This window comes from Rutidosis leptorrhynchoides, chromosome 1 (assembly GCF_046630445.1).
Source record: "Rutidosis leptorrhynchoides isolate AG116_Rl617_1_P2 chromosome 1, CSIRO_AGI_Rlap_v1, whole genome shotgun sequence".
Taxonomy (NCBI): domain Eukaryota; kingdom Viridiplantae; phylum Streptophyta; class Magnoliopsida; order Asterales; family Asteraceae; genus Rutidosis; species Rutidosis leptorrhynchoides.
This window is the reverse complement of record NC_092333.1, coordinates 119,483,469-119,501,874: the sequence shown is the minus strand read 5'-3', so window position 1 is coordinate 119,501,874 and position 18,406 is coordinate 119,483,469.

Sequence of the window (18,406 nt, the reverse complement as noted above, 5' to 3'; positions counted from 1 at the left end):
AATAAGGACAAGATTTGGAGTCCCTACTTGTATGATATTATGTAAAACTGCATTCAAGAAACTTATTTTTGATGTAATATATTCATATTGTAAACCATTATGTAATGGTCGTGTGTAAACGGTATATTTTAGATTATCATTATTTGATAATCTACGTAACGCTTTTTTAAACCTTTATCGATAAAATAAAGGTTAGGTTGTTTTAAAAATGAATGCAGTCTTTGAAAACGTATCATATAGAGGTCAAAACCTCGCGACGAAATCAATTAATATGGAACGTTTATAATCAATATGAACGGAACATTTCACAAGTGATCATCCAATCTCAAGAAATCTTTCTTATTTATAGTAAGATATCTTTCTAACTCAAGGTAATACTCATATTCAAACTTTGATTCAATTCCTATAACTTTAACAATCTTATTTCGAGTGGAAATCTTACTTGAACTTGTTTTTGTGTCATGATTCTACTTCAAGAACTTTCAAGCCATCCAAGAATCATTTGAAGCTAGATCAATTTTTGGCACTTCCAGTAGGTTTACCTACTAAACTTAAGGTAGTAATGATGTTCATAACATCATTCGATTCATATATATATAACTATCTTAATCGAAGATTTGAACATATAATCACTAGAACATAGTTTAGTTAATTCTAAACTTGTTCGCAAATAAAGTTAATCCTTCTAATTTGACTTTCAAAATCAACTAAACACATGTTCTATATCTATATGATATGCTAACTTAATGATTTAAAACCTGGAAACACGAAAAACACCGTAAAACCGAACATACGCCGTTGTAGTAACACCGCGGGCTGTTTTGGGTTTGATAATTAAAAACTATGATAAACTTTGATTTAAAAGTTGTTCTTTTGGGAAAATGATTTTTCTTATTAACATGAAACTATATACAAAAATCATGGTTAAAATCAAAGTGGAAGTATGTTTTTCTAAATGGTCATCAAGACGTCGTTTTTTCTACTGAAATGACTACCTCTTACAATATTGACTTGTAACCTATATTTTCGACTATAAACTTATACTTTTCTGTTCAGTTTCATAAACTTAAGTTCAATATGAAATCATAGCAACTTGAATCACTCAAAACGGATTTAAAACGAAGAAATTATGGGTAAAACAAGATTAGATAATTTTGCTTGTTGTAGCTACATGAAATTTGTAACAAATATATACAAATCCTAACTTAACTAACTTACATTGTATTATACATGTATTCTAACATATATTATGTAATCTTGGGATACCATAGACACGAATACAATGTTTTGACATATCATATCGACCCATATATATATATATATTTCGGAACAACCATAGACACTCTATATACTGTAATGCTGGAGTTAGCTATATAGGGTTGAGGTTGATTCCAAAATAATATATATACTTTGAGTTGTGATCTAGCCTGAGACTTGTATACACTGGATCGTGGATTGATTCGAGATATTATATATTGATTTATTTCTGTACATCTAACTGTGGACAACTAGTTGTAGGTTACTAACGAGGACTGCTGACTTAACAAAATCAAATCATTAAAACGTAATAAAAATGTTGTAAATATATTTTGATCATACTTTGATATATATGTACATATTTGTTATAGGTTCGTGAATCAACCCGTGGCCAAGTCTTACTTCCCGACGAAGTAAAAATCTGTGAAAGTGAGTTATAGTCCCAATTTTAAAAATCTAATATTTTTGGGATGAGAATACATGCTATTTTATAAATGTTTTACAAAATAGACACAAGTACGTGAAACTACTTTCTATGGTTGAATGATCGAAGTCGAATATGCCCCTTTTGCTTGGTAACCTAAGAATTAGTAAACCAGTCTACTAATTGATGCGAATTCTAAAGATAGATCAATTTGGCCCAACAAATCCCATCCGTTGTAGCGGATGCTTTAGTATTTCGAGTTTTTATATCATGTCTGATGGATGTCCCGGAATGATGGGGATATTCTTATATGCATCTTGTCAATGTCGGTTACTAGGTGTTCACCATATGAATAATTTTTATCTCTATGTATGGGATGATGTTTATGAAAAATGAAAATATGAAATCGTGTGGTCTATTATTACGATTGATAAATATATAGGTTAAATGTCATAACCCGTCCTTAACCGTAAGAACGTGTTAGATAACGTATGATTTCATTGCGAGGTATTGACCTCTATATGCGACATTTTTAAAAGAAAAACTGCATATATTATACATTACAAACCATGATTCTTATTTTTGATACAAGCTTTGGACGAAATAAAGATGATTATCGTTTAGCGATAATCTTCGACTTAAAACTTTACAAATGATGATAACAACACGATTTCTAGCATATTTTACAACACAAGTTCTTGGATATGCAGTTTTATTTTTGACACAAATATGCGTACGCAAGATCCTGCTCAAATTCAACATAATGCAGCGGAAGCTTCTAATTATCACCTGAGAATAAACATGTTTAAAATGTCAACATAAAGTTGGTGAGATATAGGTTTAGTGCCGGCAGCAATATATATATATATAGACCACAAGATTTCATATATAAACATTTTCATAAAAATATTCTAAGTGGTTGAGCACTTGGTAACCATACTTAACATTTAATCACGTCGCCTATTCCCTTTAATATGAAATCTTACTACACCGTACCAAGTGTAGTCACAAAACGAAGTACTGTGCAACCGTTGAATACTGGTCGTCCAGTCCGGTTGGGGTTGTCAGGCCCGATAGATCTATCAACAGGATTCGCGTTTACAATACCGCTGTAAATATTAGTTACCAAGCTACAGGAAAGTATGCCAGTGGTACAACTCAACGTAGAATATGTTTTCAGTTACTTGTGTCCATAACGTAAAACATAAAATACATGTATTCTCATCCCGAAATATTTAGAGTTTAAAAGTGGGACTATATACTCACTTTCGTCTTGAAGATATATATAATTTGACTTGGTCTCCGGTTGATATCACGAACCTATCCATATATAATATATCAATACCTTTTCTTTTTAAACAAACGTCACATATATATACTTGTTATACTTTTAATACTTTTAATAATTCCTTAGTCCGTAGTTAGCAGTTCGTTGTTAGTAATTCAATTTTAATGGTTCATTTTTAGATGTTTAATATACCCGCAATGAAATAAATAAAACCCCCAACGAAATAAATAAAACCCCATCGTATATGTATTGGTCGAGATTAATCTTGACCCATGGTACCGGTGTTGTCAAATGACGTGTTGCGTACATAAAGTACCTGTGTTGTCAAATGACGTGTTGCGTACAATCATGGGATCTTATGATTAATCTTCTCGTGTTGTTTACGGGTGATCCTGAACCATATAAAATTGAATTATAAGTACATATATATAAAATATCATGTTAACTTAAAAAGATGTGATTTATTTAATTTTTCCCAATTATTTTCGTGGCTAAACTAGTCTTGGATATCCGATTTTGTTTCGGTCATAGTTTCTTCGTTACAACTCCGTTTTCGTTGATTCAACTTGCCATCTCCTTGGATCGAGTCCCTCTTTAAGACTATGAACTGTAAATACCTTAGTTTGTATTCAAAATCACACGGCATAGGTCAAACTTTAGTGAAACTTATGAAGTTAATCATTTTCCATCATGTAAACAACCTTAAATGATTATTTTTCTAAAAATACTTATACTTTGAGTTAAATCATGAAATTTTTATGTGTTATCATATTTATAGTAAAAATCATTTTTCCAGAAAATAAACCTCCAATTCAAAGTTTAAGATGGTTTTTAATTATCCAACCCAAAACAGCCCCCGGTTGCACTCCGATGTCGTAAATTCAGTTTTTAAGGTGTTCTTTGAAAAACCAAGTTATACCTTGTTAAATTAGCATATATTTAAGATATATTACAGGTCTTGAAGTATTTTAAAAGTTAAGTTAGAAGGATCTATTTAGTTTGCAAACAAGTTTGAAAACTTTCAAACTATGTTCTTGTTGTTAAACTTTTATACCACAAAATAAGATAGCTATATATATATGAATCGAATAAGGTTATGAACATAGATTCTACCTCAAGTTCCTTGGACAAGGTTGCTGTAAAAGAGGAGTAAGAACCTAGAACCAAAAGGGTGATGGAAGTGGATGAAAGATTGGAAGTAAGTTGGTGTTCTTGGAAGGATTTCTTGAAGTGTTTTTGTAAGGTTTTCTTATGAGGTTTAAGTGTTGTTTTTGAAGCTAAATGATGGGGAAAATGCTTGGAGATGATCAAGTATGAAGTTAAGAGTATTTTAAGAGAGAAATGGAAGTGTAAGTATGAGAAAATGGGGTGAAGAAATGGTGTGCATGAATAAAAATGTTTTTAGGTTATAAAGAAAAAAAAAGATACCTAACTTTGTTTTCTTGCTAAATAATTCATGCTACTTGACAAATGGTTGGTTCCACATGTTTCTTAATCATTTAAGGCTGCTAAGGAGCAGATTTTTATTAGTATATACCAATAGTAAATACATCTAGAAGCTGCGTATGATACGGGTACATATACCCTAGGTATACGTATAGAAATCTTTGAGAAAACGGAACGAGGATTCAAATATAGCTATCTTTTGTAAATATACTTATATTGTTTTATGTATGTAAGCCCTTTAAAAGTGATTAAATACATTACTTATACGATATATGTATAAACATTATAGGTTATAAGTATTTAAGTCAAATAACGTTACGTATGGTTATCGTTTTGAAAACTTGAGTTAGTAGTTTCAAAATATACTTATAACTTATTGTTATTAATACAAAATGAGATATTAAAACATTCTTAGATCATGTTAGATATGTATATATACATATATATACACAAACGTATAATTATCATATATTGTATAGTTCGTGATATCATCGGTCAAACTAGACGGTCAAACGTTGTGTAAAACTCTTTTAGAAAACATAAGTCTCAACAATTTGGATTTTTTATCATGTTGGTAAGGTTTAATTTATGTAAATATTAATCTTATAAGTATAGAACGATCGAAAAAGTGCGGGTCGTTACATTACCTCCCCGTTAAATAAATTTCGTCCCGAAATTTTAAAATTGTACCTATTTTGCGTCATCGAGAAACAAGTGTGGATACTTTTGTTTCATCTGATCCTCTCATTCCCACGTAAACTCGGGACCTCTTCTAGCACTCCAACGAACCTTAACGATCGGTATGTTGCTCTGCTTGAGCTGTTTAACTTCACGATCCATGATTTCGATTGGTTCTTCGATGAATTGTAGTTTCTCGTCGACATGGATTTCTTCAAGAGGAATGGTGAGGTCTTCCTTTGCAAGACACTTCTTAAGATTCGAAACGTGAAATGTATTATGTACTCCGGCGAGTTGTTGCGGTAACTCGAGTCGATAAGCTACCGGTCCAATGCGTTCGATGATCTTGAACGGGCCTACATATCTTGGGTTCAGTTTACCCCTTTTTCCGAAGCGTATTACACCTTTCCAAGGTGACACCTTTAGCATAACCATGTCCCCGATCTGAAACTCTAATGGTTTCCTTCGGACATCGGCGTAGCTCTTTTGGCGACTACGGGCTGTTTTCAATCTCTCCTTGATTTGTACTATCTTCTCAGTCGTTTCGTGTATGATCTCGGGACCAGTTAATTGTCGATCTCCTACTTCATTCCAACAGATAGGAGATCTACACTTCCTTCCATACAATGCTTCGAATGGTGCAGCTTTAATGCTCGCATGATAACTATTATTATACGAGAATTCTGCTAACGGTAAATACTTATCCCATCCGTTTCCAAAGTCGATCACACATGCTCTGAGCATGTCTTCGAGGGTCTGAATCGTTCTTTCACTCTGCCCGTCGGTTTGCGGATGATATGTGGTACTCATATCCAAACGAGTTCCTAGTGCCTCCTTTAGTGAAGCAATCAAACTTGTTAAGACTTGATTAATTGAAATATGTTTCATATAGACAATTGACCACCCAAGTTGATCGGTGATTCACGAACGTTAAAACTTGTAAAAACTATATGCTATGTAAGGTGATCATCCAACCTCAAGAAATCTTTGTTTCTTACAGTAGGTTATCATTCTAATACAAGGTAATAATCATATTCAAACTTTGGTTCAATTTCTATAACTATAACAATCTTATTTCAAGTGATGATCTTACTTGAACTTGTTTTCGTGTCATAATTTTGCTTCAAGAACTTTGAGCCATCCAAGGATCCATTGAAGCTAGATCCATTTTTCTATTTTCCAGTAGGTTCATCCAAGGAACTTAAGGTAGTAATGATGTTCATAACATCATTCGATTCATACATATAAAGCTATCTTATTCGAAGGTTTAAACTTGTAATCACTAGAACATAGTTTAGTTAATTCTAAACTTGTTCGCAAACAAAAGTTAATCCTTCTAACTTGACTTTTAAAATCAACTAAACACATGTTCTATATCTATATGATATGCTAACTTAATGATTTAAAACCTGGAAACACGAAAAACACCGTAAAACCGGATTTACGCCGTCGTAGTAACACCGCGGGCTGTTTTGGGTTAGTTAATTAAAAACTATGATAAACTTTGATTTAAAAGTTGTTATTCTGAGAAAATGATTTTTATTATGAACATGAAACTATATCCAAAAATTATGGTTAAACTCAAAGTGGAAGTATGTTTTCTAAAATGGTCATCTAGACGTCGTTCTTTCGACTGAAATGACTACCTTTACAAAAACGACTTGTAACTTATTTTTCCGACTAGAAACCTATACTTTTTTTGTTTAGATTCATAAAATAGAGTTCAATATGAAACCATAGCAATTTGATTCACTCAAAACGGATTTAAAATGAAGAAGTTATGGGTAAAACAAGATTGGATAATTTTTCTCATTTTAGCTACGTGAAAATTGGTAACAAATCTATTCCAACCATAACTTAATCAACTTGTATTATATATTATGTAATCTTGAGATACCATAGACACGTATACAATGTTTCGACCTATCATGTCGACACATCTATATATATTTCGGAACAACCATAGACACTCTATATGTGAATGTTGGAGTTAGCTATACAGGGTTGAGGTTGATTCCAAAATATATATAGTTTGAGTTGTGATCAATACTGAGATACGTATACACTGGGTCGTGGATTGATTCAAGATAATATTTATTGATTTATTTCTGTACATCTAACTGTGGACAACTAGTTGTAGGTTACTAACGAGGACAGCTGACTTAATAAACTTAAAACATCAAAATATATTAAAAGTGTTGTAAATATATTTTGAACATACTTTGATATATATGTATATATTGTTATAGGTTCGTGAATCAACCAGTGGCCAAGTCTTACTTCCCGACGAAGTAAAAATCTGTGAAAGTGAGTTATAGTCCCACTTTTAAAATCTAATATTTTTGGGATGAGAATACATGCAGGTTTTATAAATGATTTACAAAATAGACACAAGTACGTGAAACTACATTCTATGGTTGAATTATCGAAATCGAATATGCCCCTTTTTATTAAGTCTGGTAATCTAAGAATTAGGGAACAGACACCCTAATTGACGCGAACTTTTCCATGTTTATATGTATTAATTGAGATTGATATTTACATGATTAAATGTTTCCAACATGTTAAGCAATCAAACTTGTTAAGACTTGATTAATTGAAATATGTTTCATATAGACAATTGACCACCCAAGTTGATCGGTGATTCACGAACGTTAAAACTTGTAAAAACTATATGATGACATATATATGGATATATATATATAGTTAACATGATACTATGATAAGAAAACATATAATAAAGTATATTAACAATGAACTACATATGTAAAAACAAGACTACTAACTTAATGATTTTTAAACGAGACATATATGTAACGATTATCGTTGTAAAGACATTTAATGTATATATATCATATTAAGAGATATTCGTACATCATAATATCATGATAATATAATAATTTAAAATCTCTTTTGTTATTATAAACATTGGGTTAACAACATTTAACAAGATCGTTAACCTAAAGGTTTCAAAACAACACTTACATGTAACGACTAACGATGACTTAACGACTCAGTTAAAATGTATATAAATGTAGTGTTTTAATATGTATTTATACACTTTTGAAAGACTTCAATACACTTATCAAAATACTTCTACTTAACAAAAATGCTTACAATTACATCCTCGTTCAGTTTCATCAACAACTCTACTCGTATGCACCCGTATTCGTACTCGTACAATACACAGCTTTTAGATGTATGTACTATTGGTATATACACTCCAATGATCAGCTCTTAGCAGCCCATGTGAGTCACCTAACACATGTGGGAACCATCATTTGGCAACTAGCATGAAATATCTCATAAGATTACAAAAATATGAGTAATCATTCATGACTTATTTACATGAAAACAAAATTACATATCCTTTATATCTAATCCATACACCAACGACCAAAAACACCTACAAACACTTTCATTCTTCAATTTTCTTCATCTAATTGAACTCTCTCAAGTTCTATCTTCAAGTTCTAAGTGTTCTTCATAAATTCCAAAAGTTCTAGTTTCATAAAATCAAGAATACTTTCAAGTTTGCTAGCTCACTTCCAATCTTGTAAGGTGATCATCCAACCTCAAGAAATCTTTGTTTCTTACAGTAGGTTATCATTCTAATACAAGGTAATAATCATATTCAAACTTTGGTTCAATTTCTATAACTATAACAATCTTATTTCAAGTGATGATCTTACTTGAACTTGTTTTCGTGTCATAATTTTGCTTCAAGAACTTTGAGCCATCCAAGGATCCATTGAAGCTAGATCCATTTTTCTCTTTTCCAGTAGGTTCATCCAAGGAACTTAAGGTAGTAATGATGTTCATAACATCATTCGATTCATACATATAAAGCTATCTTATTCGAAGGTTTAAACTTGTAATCACTAGAACATAGTTTAGTTAATTCTAAACTTGTTCGCAAACAAAAGTTAATCCTTCTAACTTGACTTTTAAAATCAACTAAACACATGTTCTATATCTATATGATATGCTAACTTAATGATTTAAAACCTGGAAACACGAAAAACACCGTAAAACCGGATTTACGCCGTCGTAGTAACACCGCGGGCTGTTTTGGGTTAGTTAATTAAAAACTATGATAAACTTTGATTTAAAAGTTGTTATTCTGAGAAAATGATTTTTATTATGAACATGAAACTATATCCAAAAATTATGGTTAAACTCAAAGTGGAAGTATGTTTTCTAAAATGGTCATCTAGACGTCGTTCTTTCGACTGAAATGACTACCTTTACAAAAACGACTTGTAACTTATTTTTCCGACTAGAAACCTATACTTTTTTTGTTTAGATTCATAAAATAGAGTTCAATATGAAACCATAGCAATTTGATTCACTCAAAACGGATTTAAAATGAAGAAGTTATGGGTAAAACAAGATTGGATAATTTTTCTCATTTTAGCTACGTGAAAATTGGTAACAAATCTATTCCAACCATAACTTAATCAACTTGTATTATATATTATGTAATCTTGAGATACCATAGACACGTATACAATGTTTCGACCTATCATGTCGACACATCTATATATATTTCGGAACAACCATAGACACTCTATATGTGAATGTTGGAGTTAGCTATACAGGGTTGAGGTTGATTCCAAAATATATATAGTTTGAGTTGTGATCAATACTGAGATACGTATACACTGGGTCGTGGATTGATTCAAGATAATATTTATTGATTTATTTCTGTACATCTAACTGTGGACAACTAGTTGTAGGTTACTAACGAGGACAGCTGACTTAATAAACTTAAAACATCAAAATATATTAAAAGTGTTGTAAATATATTTTGAACATACTTTGATATATATGTATATATTGTTATAGGTTCGTGAATCAACCAGTGGCCAAGTCTTACTTCCCGACGAAGTAAAAATCTGTGAAAGTGAGTTATAGTCCCACTTTTAAAATCTAATATTTTTGGGATGAGAATACATGCAGGTTTTATAAATGATTTACAAAATAGACACAAGTACGTGAAACTACATTCTATGGTTGAATTATCGAAATCGAATATGCCCCTTTTTATTAAGTCTGGTAATCTAAGAATTAGGGAACAGACACCCTAATTGACGCGAATCCTAAAGATAGATCTATTGGGCCTAACAAACCCCATCCAAAGTACCGGATGCTTTAGTACTTCGAAATTTATATCATATCCGAAGGGTGTCCCGGAATGATGGGGATATTCTTATATATGCATCTTGTTATTGTCGGTTACCAGGTGTTCACCATATGAATGATTTTTATCTCTATGTATGGGATGTGTATTGAAATATGAAATCTTGTGGTCTATTATTATGATTTGATATATATAGGTTAAACCTATAACTCACCAACATTTTTGTTGACGTTTTAAGCATGTTTATTCTCAGGTGATTATTAAGAGCTTCCGCTGTTGCATACTAAAATAAGGACAAGATTTGGAGTCCATGCTTGTATGATATTGTGTAAAAACTGCATTCAAGAAACTTATTTTGTTGTAACATATTTGTATTGTAAACCATTATGTAATGGTCGTGTGTAAACTGGATATTTTAGATTATCATTATTTGATAATATACGTAAAGCTTTTTAAACCTTTATTGATGAAATAAAGGTTATGGTTTGTTTTAAAATGAATGCAGTCTTTGAAAAACGTCTCATATAGAGGTCAAAACCTCGCAACGAAATCAATTAATATGGAACGTTTTTAATCAATAAGAACGGGACATTTCAGTTGGTATCAGAGCGTTGGTCTTAGAGAACCAGAAAATTTGCATTAGTGTGTCTTATCGAGTTTGTTAGGATGCATTAGTGAGTCTGGACTTCGACCGTGTTTTCTTTAAAAATGATTGCTTAACATTTTTGTTGGAAACTATATATTTTTAACATATGAATATTATGTGATATATTAATCTCTTAACGTGTTTGATATTATGTGATAGATGTCTACCTCTAGAACAAGTCCCATTGACTCACCTAATAATAATGAAGAGTCAAATGTAAATTGGAATGATTTGTGGACTGATTCACAAGTTCCCGAAGAGGAACCGGAAGAAGAGTCGGAACCGGAAGAAGAGTCGGAACCGGAAGAAGAATCGGAACCGGAAGAAGAATCGGAACCGGATGAAGAAATAGAACCGGTGGGGGAAATAATAAAACGGTTAAGTAAAAGAAAATCCTCAACCAACCGACCAAAGTTAATTATGGTCAATGGTGTTTCCGCCAAGGAAGCAAAATATTGGGAGGATTACCAATTCTCCGATGAATCGGATTCCGACGAGAATTCCGATGATGTTATAGAAATTACCCCAAATGAATTTAAAAAGGCAAAAGAAAATAATAAGGGAAAGGGCATAAAAATAGAGAAATCTAATTCCAACCCCGATGAACTTTATATGTATCGTCAACCCCCGAAATCCTTAAGTTGTAACAATGACCCGGGAACCTCTAAACCACTAGGTTTTTCTAAACCAATGTGGACAACGACGGCTCGTATTAGGGGAACATCATATATCCCTAGAAACTTGGCAAAACGAACCAAAACCGAAGAAGAAGAAACGAGCGAGTCGGAATAAGATAGTTGTATTCGTGTGGTGTAATATATGTAATATAGTGTTCTTATGCTTTATGATATATGTAAAAATTGCTTGTATTAATAAGTATTTTTTTTATGAAACTAACTCTTGTCTATTTTACAGTTTAAAAACACAAAATGGATAGACAACCCAATATTTTAAGAGACCTACCCGGAGACATGATTGATGAAATCTTGTCTAGAGTCGGCCAGAATTCTTCGGCACAACTATTTAAGGCGAGATCAGTTTGTAAGACATTCGAAGAACGTTCCAAGAATGTCTTGGTTTATAAGAGACTTTCGTTTGAAAGATGGGGGATATCACATTGGGAAACCCATAAGTTACGATGTGTTTACTTTGACGCATATATTGCGGGGAACCCAAATGCTATTTTACGCAACGGGTTAAGAAATTATTTTGACTCAATATATCCGAATATTGGACTTCGTGATTTAGAAAAAGCGGCTAACATGCAACATAAAGAAGCATGTTATGCTTACGGATTAGTAATGTTCGCTTCTCACCAAAGTGAGAACAAGAACATCGGGCTACAACTATTAAACAAAACGTTTCCACAAGTGACGGAGTCGGTAATTGGGGTAAGAAATGAGGTTTTTAGATTATTACGAGACTGTTGGACATTACGTAACCCTCGTCCCTTTGATGACGTTACAACACGCTGTCTTATCAACGGCCATAACGGTTATGTTGCACAAGACCAAGGATGGGAAGTAGTCCTAGTAAAACCAGAATGCATGACTTGTTTCTGGACGTATGAATTACGTGTCTTTATTGCCTTTGCTGAACGACTTGTGTACTAGCTAGAATTGTCTTCACAACTATCTTGTATCAAAGTTATTGTGTGCTATATTTCATGCTTTATGTAAAATAAGCGGTATTGTAAGTTTGTAAAATATTATATAAAAGTTTGAACGCGAAATATTATTATAATCAGTTTTTCATATAGAATTGTAGTAGTTGAATTGTATATTAGCTACTAAGTATGAACTTAACGGGTAGGTACTACCCGAATTTAAACTTATAAAACGCTAATATGAAGAAAAAGCTTTTATAAATGAGTTCATATTATGCTACGAAATACTATTAACTACTCTTAATATTCTGTATGATTAACTTGTTCCATTTAACTATTTTGAAGGAAATGGCACCGACTACTCGACACACCGTGAATATGAATGAAGAGGAATTCCGTACTTTTCTAGCTTCAAACATAGCCGCAGTACAGGCTGCGCTACATACCAACAATAACCTTGGATCTAGCAGTACAGGAAATCGTGTAGGATGCACCTACAAAGAATTCACTGCCTGCAAACCTTTGGAATTTGATGGAACCGAAGGACCGATCGGATTGAAACGGTGGACCGAGAAGGTTGAATCGGTGTTTGCCATAAGTAAGTGTACTGAAGAGGACAAAGTGAAGTACGCTACGCATACCTTCACAGGTTCTGCGTTAACATGGTGGAATACCTATCTAGAGCAAGTGGGACAAGATGATGCGTACGCACTACCGTGGTCAGCATTCAAGCACTTGATGAACGAGAAGTACCGTCCCAGAACCGAGGTCAATAAGCTCAAGACAGAACTTAGAGGGTTACGAACCCAAGGATTTGATATTACCACGTATGAAAGACGATTCACAGAATTGTGCCTATTGTGTCCGGGAGCATTCGAAGATGAGGAAGAGAAGATCGACGCATTTGTGAAAGGATTACCGGAAAGAATCCAAGAAGATATAAGTTCACACGAGCCCGCCTCCATACAACAGGCATGTAGAATGGCTCACAAACTAGTGAACCAGATTGAAGAAAGAATTAAAGAACAGACTGCTGAAGAGGCCAATGTGAAGCAAGTCAAAAGAAAGTGGGAGGAAAATGGTAATAAGAATCACCAATACAACAACAACAGCAATCGCAACAATTATCCCAACAATCGCAACATCAATCGCAACTACAACAAACGGCCCAACAACAACAACAACAACAACAACAGCAACTACAACAATCATGCCAACAACAATAATAACCGCAACAACAACAACAATCAGAAGCAGCTATGCCAAAGGTGTGAAAAGTATCACTCGGGGTTCTGCACCAAATTTTGCAACAAGTGTAAAAGAAATGGTCATAGCGCGGCGAAGTGTGAGGTCTACGGACCAGGGGTTAATAGAACGAAAGGAACAAATGGTGTCGGAACGAGTAATGGCGGAGCAAGTAGTGTCGGAGCAAGCTATGCCAATGTAGTTTGTTATAAATGTGGAAAACCGGGCCACATTATTAGAAATTGCCCGAACCAGGAGAACACGAATGGACAAGGCCGCGGAAGAGTTTTCAATATTAATGCGGCAGAGGCACAGGAAGACCCGGAGCTTGTTACGGGTACGTTTCTTATTGACAATAAATCTGCTTACGTTTTATTTGATTCGGGTGCGGATAGAAGCTATATGAGTAGAGATTTTTGTGCTAAATTAAGTTGTCCATTGACGCCTTTGGATAGTAAATTTTTACTCGAATTAGCAAATGGTAAATTAATTTCAGCAGATAATATATGTCGGAATCGAGAAATTAAACTGGTTAGCGAAACATTTAAGATTGATTTGATACCCGTAGAGTTAGGGAGTTTTGATGTGATAATCGGTATGGACTGGTTGAAAGAAGTGAAAGCGGAGATCGTTTGTTACAAAAATGCAATTCGCATTATACGAGAAAAAGGAAAACCCTTAATGGTGTACGGAGAAAAGGGCAACACGAAGCTACATCTTATTAGTAATTTGAAGGCACAAAAACTAATAAGAAAAGGTTGCTATGCTGTTCTAGCACATGTCGAGAAAGTACAAACTGAAGAAAAGAGCATCAATGATGTTCCCGTCGCAAAAGAATTTCCCGATGTATTTCCGAAAGAATTACCGGGATTACCCCCACATCGATCCGTTGAATTTCAAATAGATCTTGTACCAGGAGCTGCACCAATAGCTCGTGCTCCTTACAGACTCGCACCCAGTGAGATGAAAGAACTGCAAAGCCAATTACAAGAACTTTTAGAGCGTGGTTTCATTCGACCAAGCACATCACCTTGGGGAGCTCCTGTTTTGTTTGTCAAGAAGAAAGATGGTACATTCAGGTTGTGTATCGACTACCGAGAGTTAAACAAACTTACCATCAAGAATCGCTACCCACTACCGAGAATCGATGACTTATTTGATCAACTACAAGGCTCGTCTGTTTATTCAAAGATTGACTTACGTTCCGGGTATCATCAAATGCGGGTGAAAGAAGATGATATTCCAAAGACTGCTTTCAGAACACGTTACGGTCATTACGAGTTTATGGTCATGCCGTTTGGTTTAACTAATGCACCAGCTGTGTTCATGGACCTTATGAACCGGGTGTGTGGACCATACCTTGACAAGTTTGTCATTGTTTTCATTGATGACATACTTATTTACTCAAAGAATGACCAAGAACACGGTGAACATTTGAGAAAAGTGTTAGAAGTATTGAGGAAGGAAGAATTGTACGCTAAGTTTTCGAAGTGTGCATTTTGGTTGGAAGAAGTTCAATTCCTCGGTCACATAGTGAACAAAGAAGGTATTAAGGTGGATCCGGCAAAGATAGAAACTGTTGAAAAGTGGGAAACCCCGAAAACTCCGAAACACATACGCCAGTTTTTAGGACTAGCTGGTTACTACAGAAGGTTCATCCAAGACTTTTCCAGAATAGCAAAACCCTTGACTGCATTAACGCATAAAGGGAAGAAATTTGAATGGAATGATGAACAAGAGAAAGCATTTCAGTTATTGAAGAAAAAGCTAACTACGGCACCTATATTGTCATTGCCTGAAGGGAATGATGATTTTGTGATTTATTGTGATGCATCAAAGCAAGGTCTCGGTTGTGTATTAATGCAACGAACGAAGGTGATTGCTTATGCGTCTAGACAATTGAAGATTCACGAACAAAATTATACGACGCATGATTTGGAATTAGGCGCGGTTGTTTTTGCATTAAAGACTTGGAGGCACTACTTATATGGGGTCAAAAGTATTATATATACCGACCACAAAAGTCTTCAACACATATTTAATCAGAAACAACTGAATATGAGGCAGCGTAGGTGGATTGAATTATTGAATGATTACGACTTTGAGATTCGTTACCACCCGGGGAAGGCAAATGTGGTAGCCGATGCCTTGAGCAGGAAGGACAGAGAACCCATTCGAGTAAAATCTATGAATATAATGATTCATAATAACCTTACTACTCAAATAAAGGAGGCGCAACAAGGAGTTTTAAAAGAGGGAAATTTAAAGGATGAAATACCCAAAGGATCGGAGAAGCATCTTAATATTCGGGAAGACGGAACCCGGTATAGGGCTGAAAGGATTTGGGTACCAAAATTTGGAGATATGAGAGAAATGGTACTTAGAGAAGCTCATAAAACCAGATACTCAATACATCCTGGAACGGGGAAGATGTACAAGGATCTCAAGAAACATTTTTGGTGGCCGGGTATGAAAGCCGATGTTGCTAAATACGTAGGAGAATGTTTGACGTGTTCTAAGGTCAAAGCTGAGCATCAGAAACCATCAGGTCTACTTCAACAACCCGAAATCCCGGAATGGAAATGGGAAAACATTACCATGGATTTCATCACTAAATTGCCAAGGACTGCAAGTGGTTTTGATACTATTTGGGTAATAGTTGATCGTCTCACCAAATCAGCACACTTCCTACCAATAAGAGAAGATGACAAGATGGAGAAGTTAGCACGACTGTATTTGAAGGAAGTCGTCTCCAGACATGGAATACCAATCTCTATTATCTCTGATAGGGATGGCAGATTTATTTCAAGATTCTGGCAGACATTACAGCAAGCATTAGGAACTCGTCTAGACATGAGTACTGCCTATCATCCACAAACTGATGGGCAGAGCGAAAGGACAATACAAACACTTGAAGACATGCTACGAGCATGTGTTATTGATTTCGGAAACAGTTGGGATCGACATCTACCGTTAGCAGAATTTTCCTACAACAACAGCTACCATTCAAGCATTGAGATGGCGCTGTTTGAAGCACTTTATGGTAGAAAGTGCAGGTCTCCGATTTGTTGGAGTGAGGTGGGGGATAGACAGATTACGGGTCCGGAGATTATACAAGAAACTACCGAGAAGATCATCCAAATTCAACAACGGTTGAAAACCGCCCAAAGTCGACAAAAGAGCTACGCTGACATTAAAAGAAAAGATATAGAATTTGAAATTGGAGAGATGGTCATGCTTAAAGTTGCACCTTGGAAAGGCGTTGTTCGATTTGGTAAACGAGGGAAATTAAATCCAAGGTATATTGGACCATTCAAGATTATTGATCGTGTCGGACCAGTAGCCTACCGACTAGAGTTACCTCAACAACTCGCGGCTGTACATAACACTTTCCACGTCTCGAATTTAAAGAAATGTTTTGCTAAAGAAGATCTCACTATTCCGTTAGATGAAATCCAAATCAACGAAAAACTTCAATTCATCGAAGAACCCGTCGAAATAATAGATCGTGAGGTTAAAAGACTTAAGCAAAACAAGATACCAATTGTTAAGGTTCGATGGAATGCTCGTAGAGGACCCGAGTTCACCTGGGAGCGTGAAGATCAGATGAAGAAGAAATACCCGCATCTATTTCCAGAAGATTCGTCAACACCTTCAACAGCTTAAAATTTCGGGACGAAATTTATTTAACGGGTAGGTACTGTAGTGACCCGAACTTTTCCATGTTTATATATATTAATTGAGATTGATATTTACATGATTAAATGTTTCCAACATGTTAAGCAATCAAACTTGTTAAGACTTGATTAATTGAAATATGTTTCATATAGACAATTGACCACCCAAGTTGATCGGTGATTCACGAACGTTAAAACTTGTAAAAACTATATGATGACATATATATGGATATATATATATAGTTAACATGATACTATGATAAGAAAACATATAATAAAGTATATTAACAATGAACTACATATGTAAAAACAAGACTACTAACTTAATGATTTTTAAACGAGACATATATGTAACGATTATCGTTGTAAAGACATTTAATGTATATATATCATATTAAGAGATATTAGTACATCATAATATCATGATAATATAATAATTTAAAATCTCTTTTGTTATTATAAACATTGGGTTAACAACATTTAACAAGATCGTTAACCTAAAGGTTTCAAAACAACACTTACATGTAACGACTAACGATGACTTAACGACTCAGTTAAAATGTATATAAATGTAGTGTTTTAATATGTATTTATACACTTTTGAAAGACTTCAATACACTTATCAAAATACTTCTACTTAACAAAAATTCTTACAATTACATCCTCGTTCAGTTTCATCAACAACTCTACTCGTATGCACCCGTATTCGTACTCGTACAATACACAGCTTTTAGATGTATGTACTATTGGTATATACACTCCAATGATCAGCTCTTAGCAGCCCATGTGAGTCACCTAACACATGTGGGAACCATCATTTGGCAACTAGCATGAAATATCTCATAAGATTACAAAAATATGAGTAATCATTCATGACTTATTTACATGAAAACAAAATTACATATCCTTTATATCTAATCCATACACCAACGACCAAAAACACCTACAAACACTTTCATTCTTCAATTTTCTTCATCTAATTGAACTCTCTCAAGT